This window comes from Hylobates moloch, unplaced genomic scaffold (genome assembly GCF_009828535.3).
Source record: "Hylobates moloch isolate HMO894 unplaced genomic scaffold, HMol_V3 SCAFFOLD_8, whole genome shotgun sequence".
Lineage (NCBI taxonomy): Eukaryota > Metazoa > Chordata > Mammalia > Primates > Hylobatidae > Hylobates > Hylobates moloch.
In genome coordinates this window covers 76,392,451-76,405,057 of record NW_026652283.1, presented here as the reverse complement: position 1 = coordinate 76,405,057, position 12,607 = coordinate 76,392,451, and the positions used below count along the sequence as shown (strand labels likewise).

Sequence of the window (12,607 nt, the reverse complement as noted above, 5' to 3'; positions counted from 1 at the left end):
CCAAAGGAAAGAAGTGGGGTACAGAATAGATAAAACGGTTTAAAACATAGAACATGCCCTCAAAGCAGTGCTGACAGCAACTCCGAGGAGCTCCATATATGCACAATCCACGGGGAAGGCTGCCCCGAGAGCCAGCCGCCAGTCCTGCCTGGGAGGAGAGGGAAGCAGAGAATGTCCAGCTATCCTGCCGTGGGACAGGATGCTGGCCCTTTACCCCTACTCCACTAAGAGGACTCTCATTTTATTTTACTTATTGAGCTTCCTAGAAAGATTTCATTTGAACAAAGGGTTCCACAACTTTAAAAACACTTGAAAACCAAGGAGTCAGAACTGTACGTTCTAACTCCAAGGTTGGCAATTGAAGAATAAGACCTCAAGTTCCACAGGAAAGCTGCCAGTGGACAAAACAAACACCATCGCTGAGGAGCAACGTAAAGAAAGAGACCTGGGCAAACAGGCCTACTAGAGGACTGGCATCTTTGGGGTAGAAGGAGAAATTATATTTTGGACCTGTGGATTCTGAGGTGCCAGTGTGGCACCCAACTTGGAAGCCCAATGGGCAGGGATGTAGGGGTCTTAGAGGAACACAGGAGCTAGACAAACTCTAAATGTGGACAACTTCATTGAGAGAAATGTAAATAGAAAAAAGGCAAGGTCTTAAAAGGTTACAGAAGGCAAAGACAGAAAGGTCTGCCTCAAGACAGGGCTTTCTGGAGAACCTGAATTCTCCTCCAAGGTAGTCTATATCCAGGAGCAGAGAGAGGCACTGGCTGGAAGGCTGCAGGTGGCTTATGGGGCCACAGAAGGGAAAGAGGGAAAGAACAAAGTAGTTTGGCTAGGGAGCAGCTCAAAGATTAGACAACGGATCCAGGCCTGTTGGGGCTGGGACTCTGGGAGAAAATGAAGGTCACAATGAGATAAAAGACAAGGCGCAGGGAGGACAGGGAAGCCTCTCAAGGAGGCTGTAGAGAATGCAACATTTCACCAGCACACTATTCCGGAAAGCACTCCTGTCACACAAAGTCAGTGGAAAGCCAAAAACAGGAGTAAAAGTCAATGGCTAGGAGAGGAGCTAGGGTGAGGGCAGTTGTGTCTTACCGCCCTGACTGGCTGCGGGATCATGCAGCCCTCCTCAAGCACTTGCTGCAGAAAAGGAAGACTCTCCCTAGAAGGGGAGGCCAGAAGAGACCACCCAGCCCTCTGCTTCCCTTGTCATAGCCATTCCTGAGAATGGAGCCTGACAACAAAGAAAGTCATTTGAAGCTCTTTTCTGTTGATTGAGGAGCCCAATTGAATACTTACAGGAAAACTGGATACAGATAATGCCTAGGAGAAGATCTAAGCCTGTTTCCCAATTTGCATACGGTCTTATTCATATTAACGATAAAGAAAACTATGTGTTTTTAAGTGCAACTATAACTTGGTTGAGGACTGGAAAGTCAACATTAAAAGAGAAATAAAATTAAACTAATATTAATTACATTAAGAGATCAAAGGATTCAGATGTTTTAATACCATCATAAACACCTATAACAACAATAATACACCCGAAGTTTCTCAAATTTCTATCTTTAGCTAGACCACCCAGCCCTGTTCATTTTGCTCAATGATAAAAATGAAAACCAGGTTGGGCATAGTGGCTCATGCCTGTAATCCCAGCACTTTGGGAAGCTGAAGAATCGCTTGAGGCCAGGAGTTTTGAGACCAGCTTGGACAACACTGAGAGACCCCATCTCTACAGAAAATGTTTTAAAGGCCCGGCGCAGTGGCTGATGCCTGTAATCTCAGCACTTTAGGAGGCCAAGGCAGATGGATCGCCTGAGGTCAGGGGTTCAAGACCAGCCTGGCCAACATGAAGAAACCCTGTCTCTACTAAAAATACAAAAAATTAGCCAGGCATGGTGGCAGGCAACTGTAATCCCAGCTACTCGGGAGGTTGAGGCAGGAGAATCACTTGAACCCGGGAGGTGGAGGTGGCCAAGATCGCACCGCTGCACTCCAGCCTGGGCAACAAGAGCAAAACTTTGTATAAAAAAAAAAAGTTTTAAAAAATTAGGTGCTGTGGCATGCACCTGTAGTCCTAGCTACACAGGAGGCTGAGGCAGGAGAATTGCTTGAGCCCAGGCACACCAGCTTAGACAACTGTCTCCTACCATGTATCTCCTCCCCTAACCATTGACTTTTACTACCGTGGCTCTATGCCCTATTAGACAACATCATGCCAAAGAAACTGATACTTTCAGAAAAGCCTTACTAACTCTAGGAAACAACTAACCATTCTTAAGAATTGAATAGTTACATAAGGCACAATAAAAATCAGGCTTCATGACATTCACTGTCAATTCTTCAATGGTTTCCAGAAAGTCATGTTTTTGCCATGAAGAGAGGAGAGTAATTAAGAGAAGGCCTCCCCGCCGGTAACAAACAGTATTAGGAAACTCATTCCACATTTACTACATTAATACAGCCATTAAAAATAATAATGGGGGAAAATAATAAAAGGAAAATATAACTCTTTAACCATTCTGAAAGTACATACCTGCTCAACTCTCTACTACCCTTAACTGTCAAACCTGCTTTCTCTCCAACCAGGATTGGACATCTATATTTCACAAATACAGAATTAAAGTGATATAGTAAATCTAAAATACAAAGCATTAATTAGGTAGTATCATTATTATGTAAGTCATTAAGCCTCTTTAAACACCTACTAGTTTTCTATCAATACAGAAACAAGAGTGAAATATGGCAAAACCTCAACTAACCAGAACAGCTGGGGACTGAGTCACTGAATATGCCTTTCAGATAGGTGAAGGCTTATTTACAATTCTGAACACACTTTTTGGTTAACTGTTCTGGACGACATGCTTTGACACAGGCCAACATCACGAATGTCAGTGATCACACAGTAAGATGGCATCCTGAGACCCACAAGGCCTTACTCCTTACTCAATGTGACCCCAGACTCCAGCAACCTTTGCTTTTATATTTTCCTTGTCTTCCACCCTGCTGTCACAATCTGCTCTGTTTCTTTTGTTTGAATAAGCAAGTGTGCCCAAACTGTATCTAAGGACAAGGTACCCGGTTTTCTCGGCTCTGCTGGGCACATACGGAGTTCTTCCAAGGGAGGTAAACAAATCCTAGCAAACAGTATTCTGTGACCTGACCTCCACTTTACCTGCTGTGGAAGTCTTTCAAATAATTTACTTCCTCAAAAAAAATTCTGACACATGCTACAATATGGATGAACCTTAAAGACATTATGTTAAGTGAACTAAGGCAATCACAAAAGGATAAATACTGTATGATTCCACTTAGATGAAGTACCTAGAATAGTCAAAATCATAAAGACAGAAAGTAGGACAGTGGCTGTCTAGGGTGGGAGGAGGGGAGTTGGGGAATCACTGTTTCATGGGTACAGAGTTCCAGTCTGGGAAGATTAAAAAAGTTCTAGAAATGGACGGTGGTAATGGTTACACAACAATGTGAATGTACTTAATGCCACTGTACATGTAAAAGTGGTTAAAATGGTAAAGTTCATGCTATATGTATATAACTTACCACAACCATAAGTTTGTTGTTTCTTTTTTTTTTGGAGACAGAGTCTCTCTGTTGCCCAAGCTGGAGTGCAGTGGTGTCATCTCAGCTCACTGCAACCCCCACCTCCTGGGTTCAAGCAATTCTCCTGCCTCAGCTTCCCAAGCAGCTGGGACTACAGGCGCCCACCACCACGCCTGGCTACTTTTGGTATACATTTTTTTTTTAATTTGATTTCATTTTAAGTTCCAGGATACATGTGCAGGATGTGCAAGTTTGTTACATATAAACATTTTTAATAATAAAAATTTACATCCTCTTTATATATCACTATGTTCTAGACAGGCAATATGCTAAGTGCATCGGTGTGATCACCATCTAACCACTCCAAGAGGGTTATTTTATGACGCAAGTCAAAATGAGCCCAAAAGGTATCTTAAAGTTACAATTCAAAATTACCATATACTATTTTTAACACAGAAAAAGCATATTTTAGAGGAACTGATCCTTAAGAAAGAACACTAGAAAAAACTGAGAGACAGGAAAGCACTCTAGTCTGGGGAGCAAATTAATGTGAACAGAAATGAAGAACCAGTGGCAACCCATGGGCAGCCTTACTACTGAGCAAATATTCCACAGTAGCCACCTCAAATGCTTTTTTAAAAACTCTTCAGGGTATAAAAAATAATAATTTGGAATTCAAATCTGAGTACTTGTTGGTTAACACTGTAAATTGAGTATCAGCAAGAAAAACTCCTGAGGCATTTTAGTAATTGCTACATTTCTCATCCCAGCTCATGTTGTCATTCCAAATGTGTGACTGTCCCACACTTTCAAATGCCAACAAACCACCTTCCATCTCTCATCTAAGATCCTCTCCAAATACCATCTCAGACAGAAGAATCCAACTTTCCCAGATAAACAGATACTGACACTTAACAACCCTATTTGCCCCACATCAGTTTAATAATTAACCTTTCTCTAGACTAAGCAAAAACATCAAAAAAGAACCAATGCACCAGACCAGTATGCCAATTAAAAAAAAAAGACCCAATGCACACAGCACTGTGCATCATGTTAAAAATATCACCTTATAGCCTCTCTCTGCATAGTGACATGCTTGGCTCACTGAAGTTACTCAACTGTTCAAACCACAGAGTTCAACAGGGACTTAACTCATCATTTAATACACAATATACAGACTACTTTGTTTTTGTTTTTATTTATTTTTTTGAGACAGGGTCTCGCTATGTCACCAGGCTGAAGGGGTCTGATCACAGCCCACTGCAACGTCTGTCTCCCTGGCTCAAGAGATCTACCTGCCTCAGCCTCCCGAGTAGCTGAGACTACAGGCATGTACCAAGACACCTGAATTTTGTTGTTGTTGTTGTTGTTGTTTTTGTAGAGGCAGGGCTTCCCTATGTTGTCCAGGCTGGTATCAAACTCCTGGACTCCAGAGATCTGCCTGCCTTGGTCTCCCAAAATGCTGGGATTACAGGTGTAAGTCACTGCGCCCGGTCTATTTTTTGTTTTTAAATAATTTCCTTGAGTTATTGTCTAAAGACAAAAGAGAGCTAAATAAGGTTATAAACATCCTCTTGAAAAAAAGAAAGAATAATTACACACACGTTTTCAGGTGTCTCTGAGTTAGAGGAAAAGGTTTACAATCAAATCATTAAAACTTATGCAGTGAAGTCATATAATTTTTCTATTAATAATGTGTCGTTCTTATCCTTCCTCCCACTTTTGAAAAGTTTAAACACGAATCTGCAACAACCTGACCACATTCTTTCTATTTTAAATCACTTTCCGCCAGGCGCAGTGGCTCACACCTGTAATCTCAGCACTTTGGGAGGCCAAGGAGGGTGGATCACCTGAGATCAGGAGTTCAAGGCTAGCCTGACCAACATGGTGAAACCCCATCTTTACTAAAAATACCAAAATTAGCCAGGCATGGTGGCGCATGCCCATAATCCCAGCTACTTTGGAGGCTGAGGCAGGAGAATTGCTTGAACCCGGGAGGCAGAGGTTGCACTGAGCCGAGATCGTGCCATTGCACTCCAGCCTGGGCAACAAGAGTAAAAGTCTGTCTCAAAAAAAAAAAAAAAAAAAAAAAAAAATTTTCCAATGAGGTTAGTATCCCCTGAAGAATGGGAGACTCCTATCAAAATCCCACTCCCCAAACTCTAATAGTTCAAAATCTCCCAGGTAACCAAAATCCCCACACACTTTTATCCCATTTAATAACTATGTATATACAGAAACATTATTTTCAAATACAAAATACCCCAGTTAGGTAACAAATGCTATATACTAAAAGAAAAATACTCTGCCATAAGGAAGTTGTATCATTTATTCATTACAAGTTCTTTTATTTTATGTAATTATTCCAAAATACTGGTTATCAGTCAAATAATCCCAGAAAGCAAAATTTTGGAAAATTATGAGAAAAAAATGTAACATTAAAAATATTAAAGATGTAAAATGTCTGTCTAAATAATGGCCTTCTGGTTTTTGGACTGTATTTACTTAATGTGAACATAACATGAAGTCAAAATAAAAAACCAATGAAGTTTGTATAGTTCATCTTTTCTACACACTTTAGAGTTAAATGATACCTGCTGCTACACCACCATTCCACAGCTAAACCCAGTCCAGGTATCACTATGAAAGCAAAAGTATACTACAGAAGCAGTAGGATTATGGATAGGCAAATCATATTGGGTTGGTTGGTTTGTTTTTTGAGACAGTCTCACTCTGTTACCCAGGCTGGAGTGCAGCAGTGCAATCATAGCTCACTGCAACCTCAAACTCCTGGGCTCAAGGGACCCTCCTACCTCAGCCTCCTGAAGAGCTGGGACTATAGGTGCCCGCCACTGCGCCTGGCTAATTTTTTTATTTTTTGTAGACACAGGGTCTCCCTTTTCTTTCATCCAGGCTGGCCTCGAACTCCTGGTCTCAAGCGATCCTCTTGCCTAGCCTCCCAAAGTGCTGGGATTACAGGCGTGAGCCACTGTGCCTAGCCAGCAATCATTTTTAAAAGGAAAAATCTGAGTTTACAACAAAACATAGCAAAAAAAGGAAATTCCCTTTCATTGTGTATTTTGTTTCTCATTGTGTATCTCTTTAGTTGCTTCTCTTAAAAATGTAATAGATTTTAAATTAAACAATCTGATCACATAAAAGCCAAGAAATTTAAAAAGAGCCACAAAAAGAAACAATGGATCAGTAATAGCTAAATCATCAATTACTCTCTTGGCTAATGAGGCTGTGAATCTTGGGTGGAGTGACCAAATCCAGCTTAGTTGGCTGGTCAGTCAGTTGGCTGGCTAACTTAACACAGAAAGACAGAATTATTCAGCGAAATCATTTCACAAAAGAAAACCTTTTAACTTTGTGGACTATTCCCCATGGATCCCTACACCACAGGCCTTAGAACATTCCCAACTTTTATCACACAGATATCTTTACAGTAAAAGACACAAGCCTTTGTTAGGAACTAACAAAATAAGAATTCACTTACAACATCTAACCCATCTCCTTTACAGTAGAAACAAGAAAACGCACAAGAAGACATTGGTGAAGGAAATGCAAATTGTTGCAGCATTTGCTTCAGTGGAGAATATTTAAAAGTCCACCTTCCTAGAGAGAGGGTTAATAAAAAAAAAAGGTATCTTAGTCGTGCTGATTTTTTAAATCACACCTGACATAATTTTAGTTAACCTTTTGTTTTTGCTTTCATTGTTGGACTTTAAATGATTTGATAAACCAGCTGACTACCCTGTATATATAAGTTAACTGCTGTCATTGAAAAGATTGTTAAAGCTTTATACACACATTCTTAATTTACTTAACTTTAAAAAACCAATTTCCATTCAATTTTCTCAGCAAATTCTAGGCATTAAGAAACTGATTCATCTACTGACACCTTAAACTCTAACTTGTTGGGAAAATTCATGATTCATTCTTCAAATCTGTTGTCTACAAATATATAGTACCTATATTCTAAAAATGGGAAGTAATAGATTAATACCATTGTCTGTGAACATAAAGACTCCCAAGAACTACCAATCGTAACCTGCAAAGTATTGTCCCCACAGAAAAGTGACCTTCCAAGAAGTCTCTCGGGACAGAATTTTAAGTTATTCTGGATTATAAAAACCCTAAGAATCATTATAAAAGCAAAGGGTCATGGCTAACACGGCCATAACTCCAAGTTTACATACAAGCTATCCTCAATTTGTTAGCATTGCCCCTTTAACCCTCAAAAGGGTCCTGTTTTGAGGCAAAACTCATCTGTGGTGACAGAAGTCAGAATTGTGGTTGCCTTGGGGAGGGGGAATGTGTTTACTGAATGGAAAGGATACGAGGCCTGAAAATGTTCCATATCTTGATCTGAGTGTGGTTATCAGGGCATATACATATATAAAAAGTCATTGAATTGTACCCTTAAGATCTTTCGGTAGGTTATATACACCTCAATAAAAATACATATAATTTTTAAGCACATTGAAATACATTGTTAAAAATCTATTCAAATAATCATAGAAAACCATTCTGGATCTAGCTACCAAGATGTTTTTTCCAAATGAATTTTAATAAAGACACACATTGCGAGCACTTTTATGTAGAACCTCTCAAAATAAACTGTGATTTCTAAGAATCTTTCAGTTAAGAAAGCCACCGAATTTTCGAACTGAAAGCACCCCCAAAAATGATCTGTTTATCTTAATGTTGCAAATAAGGAAAATCAAAGCTACAATAGGTAAGAAAAGTGCTCAAGATAAGGCAGTTAGTCAATGACAACGGTAATAGCAGAACTGTTTCCTGATCTCTGGCCGTTTCTACCAGGCCGTTACTTTTCTGACATCGCAAACAAATCTTAACTCCGAATCTACCTGTGGCCTAGTTCAACAAATGCCTCAAAACGCTAGTCAACAGGCCTCAAAGTGTACACATCTTCCTTCATCTTCTCAAGCCAGTTGACAAATTAACAATTACATGTTCAGGCACTTTACCCAAATGCAATAAAATTAAGTATGACATCTTAGAAAATGTGGTTCAAGAGAAGACATACGCGGGGATTGACAAAATCCATCTTACTTCCTTTCGAATCTCTTTGATGGTTACTTGGTTTTCAAACACAGATCACTGCTAACAGTACTCAAAAACACCACTTGGGACCATCAACCGGTGCTGCTTCGGGCGACCCGCTGGGAACACCCCCACCTGACCCTAGCGTCCACCACTCCTTGAGCACAAGCTCTGGGGGTGACCTGTGCCTGCCGGCTTAGTTTTAGACCCTACGGGAACAGCTGACATCTTGTGAAAAACTTAGCATAACGTACATCCTTTCCGCGGGAATTTATTTCTGTTCGCACAAGGCGTTTCTGCTCCGCACAGAGCAGGCCTTGCTTCCCAGGACGCCGCTCGCCCCTCCACAGCCTCCCTTTCAGCGTCCAAAATCGGACTTTAGGAACAGAAATCGAAACGGTCGCGGACCTCCCGAGCGGCAGGTCGGGGCGCTGCCGGGTCGGCGCGGGGTCCAGCGGCGGTGCCCGGCGGGCCGCGGCGCGGGAGAGGCCCGCTCACTTCACAACGGCGGCCCGGAGCCACCGGTTGCGGCGGCCACTAGACGCTCCGCCACCGCGCAGCGACCGCCCGGGCCCTCTGAAGTTCCGACCAGCCGCGCGCCCGGCCCCAGCTGCGGGTTCGCGCCCCGCCCGGAGCGAGCCCGGGGGGCGGGTCCGGGACGCGGGAGGGGGGGGGGCCCGGGGGAGTTGGGCCCGCCATGCCGCCGCCCGGCCACTTCCTTTCACCCTCCCGGGTGAGCAGGTGCCACCCCCGGGGAGGCCACCGCCGTTCCGCCGGCGAGGCCCAGGGCCCCGCAGTCGGCCGGCCGGCCGGAACCGGCCCGGGCCCCCTCCCCCCCCCCCGCCCCAAGTGGCCGCCCCCCCCGGGCCTCACCCCCGGCCCCCGGCCGGGTTTCCTTTGGATTACGTCGTACGGTCCCCCGCCCCGGCGCCGCCGCCGCCCCTCCAGGCCGCCGCGCGGGAAGGCCCAGCCGGCGGCCCCGCTTTTTTACCTGCCGGGAGTTTTCGCGCGCGCGCTCGCTCGATCGCTCGCTTTTCCCCCTCTCGCGCTCGTTTTCTTTCTTTCTTTCCTTCTTTTCGCTCCCTCGCGCGGGCGCTTTTTCCTCCCGCGCTGCCCGCGCTCGCCCGCTCGCGCCCTCCTTCCTGCTGGCTTCGGCGGAGCGGGGCGGCCGGCAGCTCTCCCCGCCCCCCTCCACCCGCGCTCCGGCGGAGGCGGCGGCGGCGCTCCGCGCTCCGACTCATTCCAATATGGCACGGACGCAGGGCGCATGCGCCCGCGCCCCCCCACCCCCAGCTCCGCGGTCCTCCCGGCAGCCTGCGCCCCTCGCGCCGCGCCCGTGGAGCTCCCGGGCCCGGCTGCCCCGCTCCCGCCCCAGCGCCATCCCTCCCGGCTGGGGCCGCGCGGGAGGCAAGGACTCCGCGGGCTGGTGTGCCGGGGGTCCGGCGCCGCGGGCCACCCACGCCCCCAGCCAGCAACTCGGCGCGGACGGCCCCAAGGCCGTGGCGCAGGACACGCGGCGGCGCCTCGGGACCCCGACGGCGCTGTGGCCCCGAGCGGAATGGCCCGGAAGAGGAGACGGGTCCCCGGGAGCCCAGTGCCCGCCCTGGCCCGGCCCCGACCCAGCCTGCGCCTCACCTCAGGTTGTGGACAGAGCTGCGGGGATCCCAGAGGGGTTCGCGGGTCGGACCTGGAGTACCGGCCCGGCGAAGCGCGCCGCTGTCGCCCGCACGTGACTGGCTCGGACAAGATGGCATGAGCGGAGAAGCGGCCGGATCCCAGATGCGCGCGTGCCGTCGCCGCGGGGACTGCGCCCGTTTGCCTGCCCCTCGTCGGGGAGCGGGCGCGCCCTCTGAGACCTGAAAGGGCACCCAAGTGCCCCCTGTCTGCGAAGTCCGGCACGGGCCCTTCGGCGCCCCCGATGTCTCTAGGCTTCCGCAGGAGGCGCCCTGTAAATCTTGAGTCTTCCTGCAGCGAAGGGGCACAGGACAGCTGCGAATTGGGACGAACGAGCCCAGAGCCCCGGGAAGGATCAGAACCTCGAAGGCGGCTTCAAGTCGGCCCCGCAGCTCGAGGTGACCGTGGGCGGTTACGTTGCCCGAGCTCGCCCCCTCCTCCTGAGCGCAGGTGCGCGTTGGACATACACCCGCCCACCTGCTCCGGAAAGTTCCCTCCAGAAGGGAGTTCCCGCGCCACCGAGACACGGGAGCTCGCGATCGGACTCCCGGGCCCTGAAAGGAGTTCTCGGACAGGGCCCAGAGGCGCCCTCACCGCAAGAAGAAAGTCTGGGGTTCCCACCGTGTGCCGGGTGCGAGCTCAAGCCACCTCCCTTAACCGCTCTGAGAAATATCCCACTTCACAAACTTGCTCAAAGTCACGCTGCTGGCTGGATTTGAATCCAGATTTTTTTTTTAGCACCACTGAAAAAACAATATGACAACGAGAGAGAGAAAGGAAAAAATCTAAAAAGAATACAGTAATCCATATTGTTACAATGAAATGCAACTTTTCACGACATGAAACATATATATACTGTATATAGTTGCAACCACACTTTTTTTGTTACTACTTTCACTACCATTTTTATTTTGTTCACATGATTGATTTTTAAGGTGTGCAGGTATCCTTAACTAGTCACTCAGCCCCCTAATGTTTTTGGTTATTTACGGTTGTTTGCTAACGTATCCTTGAATTCTGCACTTGGGACAAATACCTGGGAGTGGAAAGGCTCCCAGGTAGAAGGCTATGAATGGCCAAGTGGTCTTGGCGTACAGCGTCATATTTTTCCCAAGAGCTGCCCCAATTGTTCTACCGCCTCCAAGGAACAAGTGTAACGAGTTTAACACACTTATAAATATTGAGTGCCATTTCGCCCCTGCTTTAATAGTCTATTGCTAGGTCAAGGTTACTTAGCATTTCTTAGGTGACACAACATTCAAAAATGAATGTTTTTCCATGCATTTACTATATGCATTCCCTCTTCTGTGAATAAACTATTCATATCCGTCTTCTGGGGACTTGAACCTCTTCTAACTTTGAACAAGCATTTTTTTATATTATAGATACTACTCCTTTGTCGTCATTGATGCAAATATTTTCTAGCCTGTTGTTCTTTCTTGTTTTATTCTAATGTTCAATGTGTCATTCTAATGGTTTTTTTAATTGCTTCAATGCTGACAAAGTGAGCTTTCTGCTGCCCATCTGATACTTTTTTCTGCTAGTTTTGTACAATTTCATTTCATATTTCATTCTCTAATGACTATCCCGATTTTATTTTGGCTTATTTATTTGGAGTAAAGTATGGACATAACTCACTACCACTGTCATCGGTTGTTATTAATTCTGCAGTTACCGTTTATTAAATAATTGTGACCAGACGTGGTGACTTACACCTGTAGTCCTAGCATTTTGGGAGGTTGAGGCCGGAGGATCACTTTAGGCCAGGAGTTTTAGGCTGCACTGAGCCGTGATTGTGCCAGTGCACTCCAACCTGGGTGACAGAGCAAGACTGCATCTCAAAAACGAAAAAAAAAAAAAAAGGCCGGGCGCCATGGCTCACGCCTGTAATCCCAGCACTTTGGGAGGCCAAGACGGGTAGATCACGAGGTCAGGAGATCAAGACCATCCTGGCTAACACAGTGAAACCCCGTCTCTACTAAAAATACAAAAAAATTAGCCAGTCGTGGTGGCGGGCGCCTGTAATCCCAGCTACTCGGGAGGCTGAGGCAGGAGAATGGCGTGAACCTGGGAGGTGGAGCTTGCAGTGAGCTGAGATCGCACCACTGCACTCTAGCCTGGGTGACGAAGCGAGACTCCGTCTCAAAAAAAAAAAAAAATTTCCTTTGGTAAAATCTACTTTTACGCTAGACTTTTGATTTTGATTAATGTATTTCTGAATTCTCCATTTCCTTCCGTAGACCTAAGTTTGAGCAAATACCATGTGAATCTAAATATTGGTTCTTTGGAATAGGTTCTAACA

At 45.8% G+C, this 12,607-nt stretch overlaps 1 protein-coding gene across 4 annotated transcripts in view; it reads right to left on the bottom strand.

Annotated features, from left to right (window-relative positions):
- Nucleotides 1-10,410, bottom strand: part of SFMBT1 (Scm like with four mbt domains 1) — a 156,566-nt gene extending 146,156 nt beyond the window's left edge. Inside the window, exon 1 of one of the 4 annotated variants that reach the window (XM_058442976.1) lies at nt 10,267-10,410. The gene's annotated coding sequence lies outside the window, so the exon portion shown is untranslated. Of the gene's footprint in view, nt 1-7,060; nt 7,310-8,885; nt 9,129-9,622; nt 9,881-10,266 lie in introns of those variants that run through there. The other 3 variants (XM_058442975.1, XM_058442974.1, XM_032161290.2) reach the window with 3 other exon arrangements.
- Between the last annotated feature and the right edge of the window lie 2,197 nt (nt 10,411-12,607).